This window comes from Eucyclogobius newberryi, unplaced genomic scaffold (assembly GCF_026437365.1).
Source record: "Eucyclogobius newberryi isolate DKJ021-1_F unplaced genomic scaffold, fEucNew1.0.hap1 SCAF_29, whole genome shotgun sequence".
In the NCBI taxonomy this organism is placed as follows: domain Eukaryota; kingdom Metazoa; phylum Chordata; class Actinopteri; order Gobiiformes; family Gobiidae; genus Eucyclogobius; species Eucyclogobius newberryi.
Genome location: NW_027315934.1, coordinates 349,623 through 361,776, shown reverse-complemented (window position 1 = coordinate 361,776; position 12,154 = coordinate 349,623). Strand labels below are relative to the sequence as shown.

Below are 12,154 nucleotides of genomic sequence, written 5' to 3'. Positions count from 1 at the left end.
AGTCTATTATGGGTACATAACCCCATAAGCAATATGCACAGGATACTAGCCTCCAAAATCCGGGATTGTGGATTTCAGGTCCATGGTCTAATAGGCTGAGCCACAAGGAAAATACTAATCACTAGACTTGTTGCACGTGGAATGGGCTTATATCTATTACATACAGAACTGTTCCTTAACTCTCAAGCATCAATGAGGCCTTCTTTATACGTCATAAGGCGCTGGTACAGCTAGCAGCCCGGTGTAAACGCTCTCTCTTTTTTCTCACACTTATTGTGCTTTATCTCCTATATTTTGTAAATATAGTTAGTAATTTTTTTTCTATTTTACTGTAGGATAGGGACACGCGCTGGAATCGTTTTTAATTCAACTGTTTTTGACTTTTTTCGGCTGGATTGAGTGTTTTCGTCGTGTCGTGGCGATGTGTCTTGGCTCTGAGTCCCCCGGCTCCGGCCCCGCCCCCCGGCCGGCGCCGTACCGCGCTTACACAAAGGACGAACTAATGAAACTGCGGAGAACAGTCGTCTTACCCGGAGATCGTCACGTTATCCCGGCGGACATCCTAAGGAAAACGCAACGAAGCAGACGGGCTGGACGTAAACTCCGAGAGAAGAGAGGGACAAACAGGAAGTCGGTTCCCGCCGTAGTCATGGGTAACGTGAGGTCCCTTCAAAATAAAATGACGGAAATAGCGAGCCTCATGCGGTCCCAGAGGATTTATAGGGACAGCAGTGTCTTGATTTTCACAGAGACCTGGTTAACAGCAGAAATGCCAGACTCTATTGTAGGTTTGGACAATTTTCATCTGCTGCGGGCGGACAGAACGAGAGAATGCGGGAAGAAAAGATATATTATCTGCCCCGGGAGTTCTCACATGTGATTTCGATCGCAGTCTATGTGGCCCCGTCTGCCAATACTGAATATGCTTGTGAAGCACTGCTCTCCTGCACTTGTAGGCCGCAAACACAGCACCCACAGGCTCTCTCCCTCGTCTCTGGTGACTTTAACCACGCTTCTCCCTCTTCTGTTCTACCAACATACACCCAGTATGTTACCTGCCCCACCAGAAACAATAGAACATTGGACTTGTTTTTTGCCAACACCAAGGAGGCTTATTCCTCTTTCCCCCTCCCTCCCCTGGGCAGCTCGGACCACAACCTTGTACATCTGGGGCCTGTGTATGAACCCATCGTGCCCATGTGGGACAATAAAGGAATATCTTATCTTATCTGATCTGATCTGATCTGATCTGATCTGATCTGATCTGATCTGATCTGATCTTATCTGATCTGATCTGATCTTATCTGATCTTATCTTATCTTATCTTATCTTATCTTATCTTATCTTATCTTATCTTATCTTATCTTATCTTATCTTATCTTATTTACCATTAAATCAACTCTTACCTTCTTAAATCCTTCCCATATGGTCTAGCGGTTAGGATTCCTGGCTCTCATCCAGGTGGCCCGGGTTCAACTCCCGGTATGGGAATATCTAGTCTTTCCTGCTGGAACACTTGTAGCTGCATTATGTACAAGACTCGCTGTGGTTACGAGTACATTCAAGCTGGACGGAGGTGAAGAGAGGCAGAGAAACATGGTATCGATTTGGGCGCAGCATGCGAAAATTCGTAATCAACCTTTAGCTTTTCTATGCATCTATAGACTAGCAGGTTGGTTGGTGTTTCTTTTTGGAGCATTTCTCTTAGACAAAGTGGGTCAGCGGTAGAGCGCATACTTTGCTTCATTTGGGATCAGTCATGTTTTCCAGCAATTCTTGACTGGACAAGCATATCTTGATTTTTTTTTATTGGTCTCACGCTTTCACTGTAATTTTCCAAAGATGCAGTATTGTGGTGGCCAGGTGGTCAAGCTGATGGGCAAGAAATCCATTGGCATTGCTTCATATTTCTTAGAACCCTGCTGGAAACATACCTTTCTCTTCCCCCTGACCAGCAAAGGATGCCACCTGCTTAACAGTGCTTGATTTGTAAATATATAGGTACAGGAACACTTGTGGACTGGGTGATCAGGCCAAAAAAGTTACTGTAACACACAAAAAGTGACGCACATGTAAGTAAAGTAACAATGGGACAAACCTTTGTGTCACAACCAGTCAAATTGGAATTTAAAAAAAAATCAAGAATTGAATTGTCTATCTGGTCACTGTTTCTGTTGTTTCTATTCTATCTGTTCTGTTTTTGTCCATTCTATCATTTAAGGCATTGTTACGGAAGGGGATGTAGCTCAGTGGTAGAGCGCATGCTTAGCATGTATGAGGTCCTGGGTTCAATTCCCAGCATCTCCAGGTGACACTGTAGTCTTTGCTAATTGCCAGATTACACTGCAGTGAATTTTAGAGACCTTCACTGAAATATTTCAAATCAGCACATGTGGTGATTCAGTGCAAGCTCCCAGTCCCGCATTACCTTTGAACCTTGCAGCACTTATAAAATTCAAACAATATTATTTCATCCATCCACACTACCTGCAGGAAGGTGAGACAAAGTGGCCCATTCAGGCAGCCTGGGCGACATTCCCAACTTCCAGTATAGGTATGTCTCGCCAAACCTGAGCTTAGAATGCTTAGTAAAACATGCTGTCTCCATGAATTCATGGAGAGTTAAATCTGGTAATGTAATTGCGCTAGTTTCAGAAAATAATGTGGATAATTTCCACTTTCTTAAACACAGTTAAGAGGTGTATTGTTGTTGTGGCCGAGAGGTTAAGGCGATGGACTTGAAATCCATTGGGGTTTCCCCGCGCAGGTTCGATTCCTGTCAGCAACGTGTGTTTAGCAGCACAGATTTTGAGATTGCGTTCTATTCTATAAACCAGCATGTTTGGTGATGTTTAATTTCGGAGCCATTCTTTCAGAACGAGGGCATGTATGAAATCCTTGTTTCAATCCCCTGCATCTCCATTCAATATTCTGTTGATGGCACAAAGTGAAAAGTGTTGACTCCAGGTCTTGCTTGGAAAATAATCATGACAGGCAAGAGATGGTTATATAGCTCAGTGTTAGAGCACAGTCTTTCGTAGCAAGATCCCAGTTCCACATTCCTTTAAAATTAGATTTCATATTTTGAAGCAATTTGAGTCTATTAGACGTATACAGCCCCATGGGCATTACGCACTGGCCTCTTGAACCGGGATTGTGGGTTTGAGTCCCATGATCATAGCCATTCAGCAGAGTGGCGCAGCGGTAGCGTGCTGGGCCCATAACCCAGAGGTCGATGGATCGAAACCATCCTCTGCTAGATTTTTTTTACTTGCATTATTGCGATTGTCAATCCAAATGAACCAAGCTAGTCAGTAATGTGTTGGATGATGGAAGCCGATCTTCAGCGCAAGCTCCCAGTTCCACATTTGCTTTGAATCTAGCAGCACATTTCTTTTTTCCATCCTATATTGTTATTTCTTTTTTGGGGAAAAGGATAGCTGAGTAGTGAAAGAAGATGTAGGTCAAAAAAGACCCATGAATAGACATTTTGAAGCAATTTGAGTCTATTATGGGTACATAACCCCATAAGCAATATGCACAGGATACTAGCCTCCAAAATCCGGGATTGTGGATTTCAGGTCCATGGTCTAATAGGCTGAGCCACAAGGAAAATACTAATCACTAGACTTGTTGCACGTGGAATGGGCTTATATCTATTACATACAGAACTGTTCCTTAACTCTCAAGCATCAATGAGGCCTTCTTTATACGTCATAAGGCGCTGGTACAGCTAGCAGCCCGGTGTAAACGCTCTCTCTTTTTTCTCACACTTATTGTGCTTTATCTCCTATATTTTGTAAATATAGTTAGTAATTTTTTTTCTATTTTACTGTAGGATAGGGACACGCGCTGGAATCGTTTTTAATTCAACTGTTTTTGACTTTTTTCGGCTGGATTGAGTGTTTTCGTCGTGTCGTGGCGATGTGTCTTGGCTCTGAGTCCCCCGGCTCCGGCCCCGCCCCCCGGCCGGCGCCGTACCGCGCTTACACAAAGGACGAACTAATGAAACTGCGGAGAACAGTCGTCTTACCCGGAGATCGTCACGTTATCCCGGCGGACATCCTAAGGAAAACGCAACGAAGCAGACGGGCTGGACGTAAACTCCGAGAGAAGAGAGGGACAAACAGGAAGTCGGTTCCCGCCGTAGTCATGGGTAACGTGAGGTCCCTTCAAAATAAAATGACGGAAATAGCGAGCCTCATGCGGTCCCAGAGGATTTATAGGGACAGCAGTGTCTTGATTTTCACAGAGACCTGGTTAACAGCAGAAATGCCAGACTCTATTGTAGGTTTGGACAATTTTCATCTGCTGCGGGCGGACAGAACGAGAGAATGCGGGAAGAAAAGATATATTATCTGCCCCGGGAGTTCTCACATGTGATTTCGATCGCAGTCTATGTGGCCCCGTCTGCCAATACTGAATATGCTTGTGAAGCACTGCTCTCCTGCACTTGTAGGCCGCAAACACAGCACCCACAGGCTCTCTCCCTCGTCTCTGGTGACTTTAACCACGCTTCTCCCTCTTCTGTTCTACCAACATACACCCAGTATGTTACCTGCCCCACCAGAAACAATAGAACATTGGACTTGTTTTTTGCCAACACCAAGGAGGCTTATTCCTCTTTCCCCCTCCCTCCCCTGGGCAGCTCGGACCACAACCTTGTACATCTGGGGCCTGTGTATGAACCCATCGTGCCCATGTGGGACAATAAAGGAATATCTTATCTTATCTGATCTGATCTGATCTGATCTGATCTGATCTGATCTGATCTTATCTTATCTTATCTTATCTTATCTTATCTTATCTTATCTTATCTTATCTTATCTTATCTTATCTTATCTTATCTTATTTACCATTAAATCAACTCTTACCTTCTTAAATCCTTCCCATATGGTCTAGCGGTTAGGATTCCTGGCTCTCATCCAGGTGGCCCGGGTTCAACTTCCGGTATGGGAATATCTAGTCTGTCCTGCTGGAACACTTGTAGCTGCATTATGTACAAGACTCGCTGTGGTTACGAGTACATTCAAGCTGGACGGAGGTGAAGAGAGGCATAGCAACATGGTATCGATTTGGGCGCAGCATGTGAAAATTTGTAATCAACCTTTAGCTTTTCTATGCATCTATAGACTAGCAGGTTGGTTGGTGTTTCTTTTTGGAGCATTTCTCTTAGACAAAGTGGGTCAGCGGTAGAGCGCATACTTTGCTTCATTTGGGATCAGTCATGTTTTCCAGCAATTCTTGACTGGACAAGCATATCTTGATTTTTTTTATTGGTCTCATGCTTTCACTGTAATTTTCCAAAGATGCAGTATTGTGGTGGCCAGGTGGTCAAGCTGATGGGCAAGAAATCCATTGGCATTGCTTCATATTTCTTAGAACCCTGCTGGAAACATACCTTTCTCTTCCCCCTGACCAGGAAAGGATGCTACCTGCTTAACCCTTTAGGCGCCAGAGATTATGGATGAAATAAATGTATAAATAAAAAACTTCCTGAGATACAGAGAACTGAAGCCGGGGCACAGCTCTGGGTCGGCAGTGCCCCTGGAGGCCCGTAGAAGCTCCACACTCCAGTTGATTCTTGGATAAAAGGCCCTCACCGGGCCCCGAACTCGGCTGCCGGACGCAGTGCAGTGCCTCATGGATAAAAGGGCACCCAGCCGGTCTCGAACTCGCGTGAGGTGGAGCAGGGATCATCCACCCCGCACACGGCCAGACTTTGCCCGGCCAGGGAGCACCTTCTGCGGGTCGGAGGCTCCGGGTCGGAGCCCCTGGAGCCTGGAGCCCTCACCGGGCCGCAAACTCGGCTGCCGGAGGCAGTGCAGTGCCTCATGGATAAAAGGGCACCCAGCCGGTCTCGAACTCGCGTGAGGCGGAGCAGGGATCATCCACCCCGCACACGGCCAGACTTTGCCCGGCCAGGGAGCACCTTCTGCGGGTCGGAGGCTCCGGGTCGGAGCCCCTGGAGCCTGGAGCCCTCACCGGGCCCCGAACTCGGCTGCCGGAGGCAGTGCAGTGCCTCATGGATAAAAGGGCACCCAGCCGGTCTCGAACTCTCGTGAGGCGGAGCAGGGATCATCCACCCCGCACACGGCCAGACTTTGCCCGGCCAGGGAGCACCTTCTGCGGGTCGGAGGCTCCGGGTCGGAGCCCCTGGAGCCTGGAGCCCTCACCGGGCCCCGAACTCGGCTGCCGGAGGCAGTGCAGTGCCTCATGGATAAAAGGGCACCCAGCCGGTCTCGAACTCGCGTGAGGCGGAGCAGGGATCATCCACCCCGCACACGGCCAGACTTTGCCCGGCCAGGGAGTACCTTCTGCGGGTTGGAGGCTCCGGGTCGGAGCCCCTGGAGCCTGGAGCCCTCACCGGGCCCCGAACTCGGCTGCCGGAGGCAGTGCAGTGCCTCATGGATAAAAGGGCACCCAGCCGGTCTCCAACTCGCGTGAGGCGGAGCAGGGATCATCCACCCCGCACACGGCCAGACTTTGCCCGGGGAAGGGCCACTCTGGCTGGGCATGGCCCCCACTGAGCACCCCCTGGAACCCCTGGAGCCCCCGGAGCACCTCCAGAGCCACCCCCCACTCCTCCAGACTCTGCCCGGGGAAGGGCCACTCAGGCTGGGCATGGCCTCCACTGAGCACCCCCTGGAGCCCCCAGAGCACCTCCAGAGCCACCCCCCACTCTCCCCAGACTATGCCCGGGGAAGGGCCACTCTGGCTGGGCATGGCCTCCGCCGAGCACCCCCTGGAACCCCTGGAGCTCCTCCAGAGCCACCCCCCACTCCTCCAGACTCACCCCGGGGAAGGGCCACTCTGGCTGGGCATGGCCTCCACTGAGCACCCCCTGGAGCCCCCGGAGCACCTCCAGAGCCACCCCCCACTCTCCCCAGACTATGCCCGGGGAAGGGCCACTCTGGCTGGGCATGGCCTCCGCCGAGCACCCCCTGGAACCCCTCCAGAGCCACCCCCCACTCCTCCAGACTTTGCCCGGGGAAGGGCCACTCTGGCTGGGCATGGCCCCCACTGAGCACCCCCTGGAACCCCTGGAGCCCCCGGAGCACCTCCAGAGCCACCCCCCACTCCTCCAGACTCTGCCCGGGGAAGGGCCACTCTGGCTGGGCATGGCCTCCACTGAGCACCCCCTGGAGCCCCCGGAGCACCTCCAGAGCCACCCCCCACTCCTCCAGACTCACCCCGGGGAAGGGCCACTCTGGCTGGGCATGGCCCCCACTGAGCACCCCCTGGAACCCCTGGAGCCCCCGGAGCACCTCCAGAGCCACCCCCCACTCCTCCAGACTCTGCCCGGGGAAGGGCCACTCTGGCTGGGCATGGCCTCCGCTGAGCACCCCCTGGAACCCCTGGAGCCCCCGGAGCACCTCCAGAGCCACCCCCCACTCCTCCAGACTCTGCCCGGGGAAGGGCCACTCTGGCTGGGCATGGCCTCCACTGAGCACCCCCTTGAGCCCCCGGAGCACCTCCAGAGCCACCCCCCACTTCTCCAGACTCTGCCCGGGGAAGGGACACTCTGGCTGGGCATGGCCTCCACTGAGCACCCCCTGGAGCCCCCGGAGCACCTCCAGAGCCACCCCCCACTCTCCCCAGACTATGCCCGGGGAAGGGCCACTCTGGCTGGGCATGGCCTCCGCCGAGCACCCCCTGGAACCCCTCCAGAGCCACCCCCCACTCCTCCAGACTTTGCCCGGGGAAGGGCCACTCTGGCTGGGCATGGCCCCCACTGAGCACCCCCTGGAACCCCTGGAGCCCCCGGAGCACCTCCAGAGCCACCCCCCACTCCTCCAGACTCTGCCCGGGGAAGGGCCACTCTGGCTGGGCATGGCCTCCACTGAGCACCCCCTGGAGCCCCCGGAGCACCTCCAGAGCCACCCCCCACTCCTCCAGACTCAACCCGGGGAAGGGCCACTCTGGCTGGGCATGGCCCCCACTGAGCACCCCCTGGAACCCCTGGAGCCCCCGGAGCACCTCCAGAGCCACCCCCCAGTCTCCCCAGATTCTGCCCGGGGAAGGGCCACTCTGGCTGGGCATGGCCTCCACTGAGCACCCCCTGGAGCCCCCGGAGCACCTCCAGAGCCACCCCCCACTCCTCCAGACTCTGCCCGGGGAAGGGCCACTCTGGCTGGGCATGGCCTCCACTGAGCACCCCCTGGAGCCCCCGGAGCACCTCCAGAGCCACCCCCCACTCCTCCAGACTCTGCCCGGGGAAGGGCCACTCTGGCTGGGCATGGCCTCCGCTGAGCACCTCCTGGAACCCCTGGAGCCCCCGGAGCACCTCCAGAGCCACCCCCCACTCCTCCAGACTCTGCCCGGGGAAGGGACACTCTGGCTGGGCATGGCCTCCGCTGAGCACCCCATGGAACCCCTGGAGCCCCCGGAGCACCTCCAGAGCCACCCCCCACTCTTCCAGACTCTCCCCGGGGAAGGGACACTCTGGCTGGGCATGGCCTCCACTGAGCACCCCCTGGAGCCCCCGGAGCACCTCCAGAGCCACCCCCCACTCTCCCCAGACTATGCCCGGGGAAGGGCCACTCTGGCTGGGCATGGCCTCCGCCGAGCACCCCCTGGAACCCCTCCAGAGCCACCCCCCACTCCTCCAGACTTTGCCCGGGGAAGGGCCACTCTGGCTGGGCATGGCCCCCACTGAGCACCCCCTGGAACCCCTGGAGCCCCCGGAGCACCTCCAGAGCCACCCCCCACTCCTCCAGACTCTGCCCGGGGAAGGGACACTCTGGCTGGGCATGGCCTCCACTGAGCACCCCCTGGAGCCCCCGGGGCACCTCCAGAGCCACCCCCCACTCCTCCAGACTCACCCCGGGGAAGGGCCACTCTGGCTGGGCATGGCCCCCACTGAGCACCCCCTGGAACCCCTGGAGCCCCCGGAGCACCTCCAGAGCCACCCCCCACTCCTCCAGACTCTGCACGGGGAAGGGCCACTCTGGCTGGGCATGGCCTCCACTGAGCACCCCCTGGAGCCCCCGGAGCACCTCCAGAGCCACCCCCCACTCCTCCAGACTCACCCCGGGGAAGGGCCACTCTGGCTGGGCATGGCCTCCACTGAGCACCCCCTGGAGCCCCCGGAGCACCTCCAGAGCCACCCCCCACTCTCCCCAGATTCTGCCCGGGGAAGGGCCACTCTGGCTGGGCATGACCTCCACTTAGCACCCCCTTGAGCCCCCGGAGCACCTTCAGAGCCACCCCCCACTCCTCCAGACTCTGCCCGGGGAAGGGCCACTCTGGCTGGGCATGGCCTCCGCTGAGCACCCCCTGGAACCCCTGGAGCCCCCGGAGCACCTCCAGAGCCACCCCCCACTCCTCCAGACTCTGCCCGGGGAAGGGCCACTCTGGCTGGGCATGGCCTCCATTGAGCACCCCCTGGAGCCCCCGGAGCACCTCCAGAGCCACCCCCCACTCCTCCAGACTCACCCCGGGGAAGGGCCACTCTGGCTGGGCATGGCCTCCACTGAGCACCCCCTTGAGCCCCCGGAGCACCTCCAGAGCCACCCCCCACTCCTCCAGACTCTGCCCGGGGAAGGGCCACTCTGGCTGGGCATGGCCTCCGCTGAGCACCCCCTGGAACCCCTGGAGCCCCCGGAGCACCTCCAGAGCCACCCCCCACTCCTCCAGACTCTGCCCGGGGAAGGGACACTCTGGCTGGGCATGGCCTCCGCTGAGCACCCCCTGGAACCCCTGGAGCCCCCGGAGCACCTCCAGAGCCACCCCCCACTCCTCCAGACTCTGCCCGGGGAAGGGACACTCTGGCTGGGCATGGCCTCCACTGAGCACCCCCTGGAGCCCCCGGAGCACCTCCAGAGCCACCCCCCACTCTCCCCAGACTATGCCCGGGGAAGGGCCACTCTGGCTGGGCATGGCCTCCGCCGAGCACCCCCTGGAACCCCTCCAGAGCCACCCCCCACTCCTCCAGACTTTGCCCGGGGAAGGGCCACTCTGGCTGGGCATGGCCCCCACTGAGCACCCCCTGGAACCCCTGGAGCCCCCGGAGCACCTCCAGAGCCACCCCCCACTCCTCCAGACTCTGCCCGGGGAAGGGCCACTCTGGCTGGGCATGGCCTCCACTGAGCACCCCCTGGAGCCCCCGGAGCACCTCCAGAGCCACCCCCCACTCCTCCAGACTCACCCCGGGGAAGGGCCACTCTGGCTGGGCATGGCCCCCACTGAGCACCCCCTGGAACCCCTGGAGCCCCCGGAGCACCTCCAGAGCCACCCCCCACTCTCCCCAGATTCTGCCCGGGGAAGGGCCACTCTGGCTGGGCATGGCCTCCACTGAGCACCCCCTGGAGCCCCCGGAGCACCTCCAGAGCCACCCCCCACTCCTCCAGACTCTGCCCGGGGAAGGGCCACTCTGGCTGGGCATGGCCTCCGCTGAGCACCCCCTGGAACCCCTGGAGCCCCCGGAGCACCTCCAGAGCCACCCCCCACTCCTCCAGACTCTGCCCGGGGAAGGGCCACTCTGGCTGGGCATGGCCTCCGCCGAGCACCCCCTGGAACCCCTGGAGCCCCTCCAGAGCCACCCCCCACTCCTCCAGACTCACCCCGGGGAAGGGCCACTCTGGCTGTGCATGGCCCCCACTGAGCACCCCCTGGAACCCCTGGAGCACCTCCAGAGCCACCCCCCACTCTCCCCAGACTATGCTCGGGGAAGGGCCACTCTGGCTGGGCATGGCCTCCGCCGAGCACCCCCCTGGAACCCCTGGAGCCCCTCCAGAGCCACCCCCCACTCCTCCAGACTCACCCCGGGGAAGGGCAACTCTGGCTGGGCATGGCCCCCACTGAGCACCCCCTGGAACCCCTGGAGCCCCCGGAGCACCTCCAGAGCCACCCCGCATTCCCCCAAACTCAGTATGGGGACGGGCCACTCTTCCCCGGGTTGCAGGCTCTGGGACTCCGGGGATGACCACCGGGGACCAGGCCCTCCCTTCGAACCCGGGGACCCACACTTAAGCACCCCCACACGGGCTACACACCCTTGTTTCAGCCCCCTGGAGGTCCGTGCCCTTGGTACTATACCATGGAAGTCCGTGCCCTTGGTACTCCGACTGGAGTACCAAGGGAACGGCCCAGCACTCACCACAGAGGCTCGCGCCGGCCCCGGCCCACCTTTCGTCCCCGGGTACCCACACTTAAGCACCCCAACACGAGCTACACACCCTTGGTGCAGCCCCCTGGAAGTCCGTGCCCTTGGTACTCTGAGCCACTTTAAAAGATAAAAAGCACCAGGACCCCAAGGCCCTGGCTCCCCTGTCCCCTACACCACACTTGGAGGCAGGGCCCTTGCCCTCCACTGGCTGCCCCCGCGCCCAATGTACTCCATAACCGAAGAAGAGAGGGGGACCCGGAGGCCGGCCTACTAGGGTAACAGGTTTAATTTAGAGCCGGGGCTCTGGACCACAAATGCCAACAACCCCGCAGTGCGCAGGAGCCTTCGAAGCTGGATGAAACCAGAACGGGGCCCTACGATGGCGGTGACCAGCCAGTTGATAGCAAAGTGAGCCCTGGACAGGAGCTGCATTTGACAAACTCAGAGACGAGGAAGGGACCGGAGTCGGACCAAATATATCATCTGGCGCTGTGTCCAGCGTGAGGGTGAGCCAGCGCAAATCAGGACCACAAATGCCAACAACCCCGCAGTGCGCAGGAGCCTTCGAAGCTGGATGAAACCAGAACGGGGCCCTACGATGGCGGTGACCAGCCAGTTGATAGCAAAGTGAGCCCTGGACAGGAGCTGCATTTGACAAACTCAGAGACGAGGAAGGGACCGGAGTCGGACCAAATATATCATCTGGCGCTGTGTCCAGCGTGAGGGTGAGCCAGCGCAAATCAGGACCACAAATGCCAACAACCCCGCAGTGCGCAGGAGCCTTCGAAGCTGGATGAAACCAGAACGGGGCCCTACGATGGCGGTGACCAGCCAGTTGATAGCAAAGTGAGCCCTGGACAGGCGCTGCATTTGACAAACTCAGAGACGAGGAAGGGACCGGAGTCGGACCAAATATATCATCTGGCGCTGTGTCCAGCGTAAGGGTGAGCCAGCGCAAATCAGGACCACAAATGCCAACAACCCCGCAGTGCGCAGGAGCCTTCGAAGCTGGATGAAACCAGAACGGGGCCCTACGATGGCGGT

The 12,154-nt window shown here is 57.4% G+C and overlaps 5 non-coding genes across 5 annotated transcripts; all 5 read left to right on the top strand.

The window, feature by feature from the left end:
* Positions 1-1,419: 1,419 nt before the first annotated feature.
* Positions 1,420-1,491, top strand: trnae-cuc (transfer RNA glutamic acid (anticodon CUC)). Its single transcript has one exon. It is a non-coding gene; the product is annotated as a tRNA-Glu (tRNA).
* Positions 1,492-2,235: 744 nt separating this feature from the next.
* Positions 2,236-2,307, top strand: trnaa-agc (transfer RNA alanine (anticodon AGC)). Its single transcript has one exon. It is a non-coding gene; the product is annotated as a tRNA-Ala (tRNA).
* A 399-nt stretch (positions 2,308-2,706) lies between these two features.
* trnas-uga (transfer RNA serine (anticodon UGA)) lies at positions 2,707-2,788 on the top strand. The gene has a single exon. It is a non-coding gene; the product is annotated as a tRNA-Ser (tRNA).
* Positions 2,789-3,187: 399 nt separating this feature from the next.
* trnam-cau (transfer RNA methionine (anticodon CAU)) lies at positions 3,188-3,259 on the top strand. Its single transcript has one exon. It is a non-coding gene; the product is annotated as a tRNA-Met (tRNA).
* A 1,628-nt stretch (positions 3,260-4,887) lies between these two features.
* Positions 4,888-4,959, top strand: trnae-cuc (transfer RNA glutamic acid (anticodon CUC)). Its single transcript has one exon. It is a non-coding gene; the product is annotated as a tRNA-Glu (tRNA).
* Positions 4,960-12,154: the final 7,195 nt, after the last annotated feature.